At 54.8% G+C, this 6,242-nt stretch overlaps 1 long non-coding RNA gene across 1 annotated transcript; it reads left to right on the forward strand.

Annotated features, from left to right (window-relative positions):
- The first annotated feature begins 972 nt into the window (after nt 1–972).
- LOC308057939 lies at nt 973–4,839 on the forward strand. Its single transcript, XR_013925558.1, has 2 exons — nt 973–1,526; nt 2,025–4,839. It is a non-coding gene; the product is annotated as an uncharacterized lncRNA (long non-coding RNA).
- The last annotated feature ends 1,403 nt before the right edge of the window (nt 4,840–6,242 follow it).

A 6,242-nucleotide genomic window follows, 5' to 3' on the forward strand; every position in this document is an offset into this window, starting at 1 on the left:
TGGCCTGAGAGGACCAGTCTGTGGGGACCAGTGGCCTGAGGGGACCAGTGGCCTAAGGGGACCGGTGGCCTGAGGGGACCAGTCTGTGAGGACCAGTGGCCTGAGGGGACCAGTCTGTGAGGACCAGTGGCCTGAGGGGACCGGTGGCGTGAGTGGACCACAGTCCTCAGGGGACCAGTAGCCTAATGGGACTGATGGCCTGAGGGGACCAGTGGCCTGAAAGGGACCGGTGGCCTGAGAGGACCAGTCTGTGGGGACCAGTGGCCTGAGGGGACCAGTCTGTGGGGACCAGTGGCCTGAGGGGACCAGTCTGGGAGGACCAGTGGCCTGAGGGGATCACAGACATCAGGCGACCAGCGGCCTGAGGTGACCAGTGGCCTTAGGGGACCAGTGGCCTAAGGGGACCGGTGGCCTGAGAGGACCAGTCTGTGGGAACCAGTGGCCTGAGGGGACTGGGACTGGGACCAGTGGCCTGAGGGGACCAATAGCCTAATGGGACCAGTAGCCTAATGGGACTGATGGCCTGAGGGGACCAGCGGCCTGAGGGGACCAATAGCCTAATGGGACTGATGGCCTGAGGGGACCAGCGGCCTGAGGGGCCCAGTCTGAGAGGACCAGTGGCCTGAGGGGACCAGTAGCCTAATGGGACTGATGGCCTGAGGGGACCAGTGGCCTGAAAGGGACCGGTGGCCTGAGAGGACCAGTCTGTGGGGACCAGTGGCCTGAGGGGACCAGTGGCCTAAGGGGACCGGTGGCCTGAGGGGACCAGTCTGTGAGGACCAGTGGCCTGAGGGGACCAGTCTGTGAGGACCAGTGGCCTGAGGGGACCGGTGGCGTGAGTGGACCACAGTCCTCAGGGGACCAGTAGCCTAATGGGACTGATGGCCTGAGGGGACCAGTGGCCTGAAAGGGACCGGTGGCCTGAGAGGACCAGTCTGTGGGGACCAGTGGCCTGAGGAGACCAGTCTGTGGGGACCAGTGGCCTGAGGGGACCGGTGGCGTGAGTGGACCACAGTCCTCAGGGGACCAGTAGCCTAATGGGACTGATGGCCTGAGGGGACCAGTGGCCTGAAAGGGACCGGTGGCCTGAGAGGACCAGTCTGTGGGGACCAGTGGCCTGAGGGGACCAGTCTGTGGGGACCAGTGGCCTGAGGGGACCAGTCTGGGAGGACCAGTGGCCTGAGGGGATCACAGACATCAGGCGACCAGCGGCCTGAGGTGACCAGTGGCCTTAGGGGACCAGTGGCCTAAGGGGACCGGTGGCCTGAGAGGACCAGTCTGTGGGAACCAGTGGCCTGAGGGGACTGGGACTGGGACCAGTGGCCTGAGGGGACCAGTGGCCCACAGAGAACATGGGGCACAAAGGGGCACAGGACAGGGTGCCCCCCACAGCAGGTGCCCCCCACAACACCCTGAGCCCTCAGAGGGGGCTGGGGGCTGGCTGCCCGCCATGGAGGGGCAGAGCCCGCTGGCCACCATGATCCTTGGCCAGGAGCCCACCATCCCACCGGCCACCGCCACGGCAGGTGAATCTATAGCAGGGGCCACCCATGGGTGCTCGTCCCCTCCCAGCAGCGCAGGGGGCCGCGGCGGAGGGTGCCACCAGCCACCTCTCCTGGCCCCATGGTCTTGGTGGAGGGAGGGATGAGGAGGTGATTAACCACTGCGCCGTGTGCTAATTAACCTGGGTCTTGGCCGCAGGTTCCTCCTCCTGCTGGCAGGTGGAAGGGGAACGACCCCCCGGGGGTCTTTTGCTTCTCTCCAACTTGAGTATGAACTTAAAACAAGCGCCAGCATCCGAGTGAACGCTCACTCCTTAAAAAAAAAATATATAAAAATTAAACCTCAGCTGGGCATCTCCGCCTCCCGTGGGTCGAGGATTGTTTGATAAAACCTTGTAATTAGTAAAAAAAAACCACCAATTTGGTGAAGCCCCGATCTCTGCAGAGAGGCAGCGGGAGCGTTCCGGTGCGCTTTTGGGGCGAAAACCAGCTGTATCGGTCATGTATCTGCTTTTTTTCCAGCTGTTCTGCACCGTTGGGTGGAAAAACGCGAGCCGAAGCCCCCGTGAAGAGGAACTAACGAGGGTGGTGGGACCAGCAGCTCCTCGGGGGTCCCCTCCGCCCCCCAACCCCTCTCCGAAGGGCGGTGGAGATGTCGGCCCAGGGGTCGGAGCCCCAGGAGGTGGGAAGGAAGCGCGCGGCGGAAGCAAGGTCCGAACAGGCACTTTTATTTGAGGGTTTGCAACGCTGACATCGAGGGAACCGTCACACACGACATCAGGAACGCGCGCGGATGCTCCCACTGGAGCTACGTCCTTGCGTGGGAGCCCCAGTGCAGGGTAGGAGTAGTTAATGCCTCAGAAATACATTTAAAAACACAAATTTTCTTTTTTTAGAACATCAGCCCTGTGGGTTTTAGCTTTTTTTTTTTTTTTAGTTTTTTTTCCTTGCCCTGGCCTGACCGAGGGAAGGATTCGGAGCACACACAGTTTACAGGGACAAAAGTCGCATCTCGACACAGAGAAGAGCGCGGTTATTCCTGAAGACAAATTAATGCCTCAATGCGCAGCTTCACACGGGAGGCGTGCTCTCAAGTGCACAGATCACTCCATGCTCACAGAAAGGAATAATCTGAGTCATGGAGCGAAGCTTTTCCAACACCGAAATCCCACCAGAGAACTGCCCTTGCTGGAGCAGCTCCGATTTTTTCCCCAGAAAACTCCATCCTTATTTCCTGGCAGATTTGCCCCTCTGCTTCCTGAGGCTCTCGGCCACGCCTGGAAAGCCGGCTGCTGCTTCGGCTTATTGGAAGCAGGAATCCCCAATTCCCCTCAAACACCAAGTTTACAGAACGCAGCGGTGCCCTTGCGGCCCAAAGAACGCGCCTTTTGCTACATCTGTTCCCCATTCCAACATTTTCTATTTCCAGACCTAAAAATCTCAGCTGTATATCGGCTGTTTATGCAAAATAAATCAAGCTACTGACGGCTTTCTGCTATCTTGGACAACCAAAGCCTCTTGATACCAAAAAAAAGAGAACAGCTAAAGTCAGGGAGCCGGAGCAAACTTACCCTCCACACCAGAACTGCAAGCAGGAAATAAAACAAACCGCCTCAGAAGCTACACCGGGTTGGGGTGGGGGGAGGAAAAAAATAATTCAAATCATTCAGGACCAGCATCAGGCTGCGGAAAATATTTTCTCACAGGTGCCGGTGTGGGTATAAACTGAATATATTCCCGTCATCACTCCTGCTTACACTACCCCAAACCCAGAGGATTCTCTGCTTTTTAGCTTGACCCTTTTAGTTTTACCTTTCCTTTTTAGCTTGACCTTTCCTTTTTTTTTTAGCTTGACCTTTCCTGGTTTTTTAGCTTGACCTTTCCTGGTTTTTAGCTTGACCTTCACCTTTGCAGCATTACTTTTACCTTCACCTTTTTAGCTCTATGTTTACCTTCGCCTTTTCTTTTTAGCTCTACCCTCCAGCATCAGCTCGGCTATGTCGAGATGCGAGGAAAAAGGCGCTTTGGAGGAAGGATGGCGTTTTCGATTCCAGCAAGCACGGAGCTACGCCTTGCTGTCGGCTCAGGGAGAGGTCAGCGGTGCTGCGCTGCCCTGAGCCGCGGCAGTTAGCGTCTCAGCCTGCTGCCAGGTAGATATTTCAAAATCTGTCATAAAAACAGTACTGGAAGAGATCGAAATAACTGCTACAGAACTGAAACAACCAGTAAAAAGCAAAACGTACAAAACCCCCAAACCATTTAGTAACTGGGATAGAAAACATTCCTCGTATCTTACAAAAATACTACAGGGATCTAAAGGTTACCGAGAAATACGTATAAAAGAAGCAAAATATATCCTTCAGCGCAAATTAAATGCGGCTAAGCAGACGTTTGTGATAAGGAGGGTGTGCGTTTTTTAAGGCGGGGAGGCACATGTGACCCCACAAGCCTCCTGCTCTCGCTGCCCCCACCACCCCCTGTGCTCTGGGAGCTGGTAAAGTGCCCGCCAAAGCCTCGGTGCGTTTATTTTTACACAAATTAAACCACAAAAAAGTATGACTTGTGGCGGGGACTATACCCAGGCAAGCCCCCTGTCGCTCAAGGGACGCTTGAGCAGCTGCGCGTGTCAGAGGAGGCGTTTTAATGTTGTTAAATTTGGGGGTTAAGTTTAGTTATTTGTGTTTTAGGGATATTTAACCCCCTTTAATCTACTTTTCGCAAGCCTCCTCTGTTTCTTCCGACCACAGCTGCTGAAGGTCTGGACCTTCCCCCTTGGAGACAGCGGGCCGGGCTGCGCCATGGCATCTGAAGGACGTAAGGCAACCTGTTGTTTGTCATTTGGTTTGCTTAAAACTACCGAATATTATCCTAAAAAACCCCAAACCAATATATATATATACACATTACTCCCTCGCCGTGCCCGCAGGTGGGGTCTTCCTAAACCCATTACACAGGCAAAGCGTTTTGTTCGACCGTTAGGCTTTGCTGTAAGTTATTATATATATATAATTATTTTTTTTTTAAATATATACTGCAGGATTTTGGGGGAGGAATCAGTAGAAGCTGTCAGTCCTAGAAATATGGTGTAACTGCACAGAGCATCCCTCCGTTCCAGGGTTGCGTTAACACCCAAGTCCTGCTCGTTAACCCTCTGCAGGTGGCTATAACAACACTAATTGGCATGTTCCTAAAAGAATTAATTGTCTAAAACAAGCCCAGCCCCAAAGCAGGTGTCTCCAAAGGGTGGCAAGAGAAGCGAGGCAATTTCAGCATGTTTCAGCTCTCTGGGTAGGAATCAACAGCCGCAAGTAAATATTTGGGGGGGGGGGGGGGCGGCTGCAAATAAAAACAGTCGAGGAGCTGCTCAGACCCCTCGGCTCGCTGGCGCGTCGCCACAGCACCTGGATTTTCCCGAGTGCCAAGGGACCGCCAAACACAGCCGACCTGAAGGTAGCACCATCTTTTTTTTTTTTAGCAGTATAAAAAGAAAATTACTAAACCCAATTAAATGTGGTTTGGTGTCAATCGACACGCCGGAAGATGGAGCTTTGCCCCGTGTCAGTGCTGCTTTTATCAGCACCTGCGCTGGCAGGATGCGGCCGGGAACTCCCCAGCTCGGTACCTGAGCTGGCTGGGGACCGATGGGACATTAGCGGCGACGTATTCTGCGGAGGCGGCCACACGAGAGCCGTCTTCTTTTAGCAGCCCCGACAATTTCAGGTGGAATCACTAACAAGCACTTGCTCCCCTCTCCAGCGAAGCCCCCTCCCGTGGCAGGGGTCGAGGAGACGGCGGTTCAAGGTTCAGTAACGAGATTTCCATGTGGGACAAACGCTGAGCGCCCAGCGCGATCCTGCGGCTCCGCTCCTGGAGCGGGAACATGAAGAGGAGACGCAGAAGGGACGAGGGCAGGCTCTATGCGTCCGGCTGACCTTTGTTCGTCTTCTTCAGGAGCTTTTTCAGGTTGGGCGACATAAAATAAGGCTTTTCGGCCGACCCGTCGTTACGCTCCAGGTCTTCCACTGCAAAGAGAAACCCCCCGCCGCCCCGCACAGCAGTGGCGGGGGGACAGACACACAGGTTGGTGTGGCAGGAGTCACAGCAGGTGCTGTGAGGAGCCTCAAGGCAGAGAGATGCTAGAGGAGCAGCCGTCCTGCTCGTCTCACAATTATCTTTGATAACAATAAAGGTCTTTTGGCTCATTGCGGGCGGGATTTTCTCCCCATGTCACAGCTAAATGCCACCGCAGCCACACCTCTCCCGTTTCCTGGGCAGCACCACCCTCTGGAAACGGGACGCTGTTATTTAGAAGAAAGCAGAGGTTTGGGTGCTTTGTGTTGTTTGGTTTTCTTTTTTATCCGGGTGGCAGCGGGAAAGTCTAACAGTGCTGTAGGGAAAGAGATCTCTGCCAGCTGGAAACACGCGTCCCTCCCTCTCCGGAGCTGGGCAGCGGTGGCTCTCCTTGCTCTTTGTGCAGCCGAAAACGGCTCATGACGCGAGCGCAAAGCAATTTCGCTCGGTATTCACTTGGCGCTGCTTGCCGGGTGCCCGACGCCCTCGTCAACACGCCACGCATACATAATCACGAGGTGTATTCCCAGCGCCGAACACGCCGCACAGCCTCTCGCCGCTCAAAGCCAAGCAGCTGCGCCAACAAGAAGCGGTAGGAAAATCACAGCCACCAAAAAAGAAAAGAAAAAAAACAACGAAAACCAAACAACTGTCCAACCCCAAACCAAA

Source organism: Falco punctatus, assembly GCF_963210335.1.
Source record: "Falco punctatus genome assembly, contig: scaffold_275, whole genome shotgun sequence".
NCBI lineage: Eukaryota > Metazoa > Chordata > Aves > Falconiformes > Falconidae > Falco > Falco punctatus.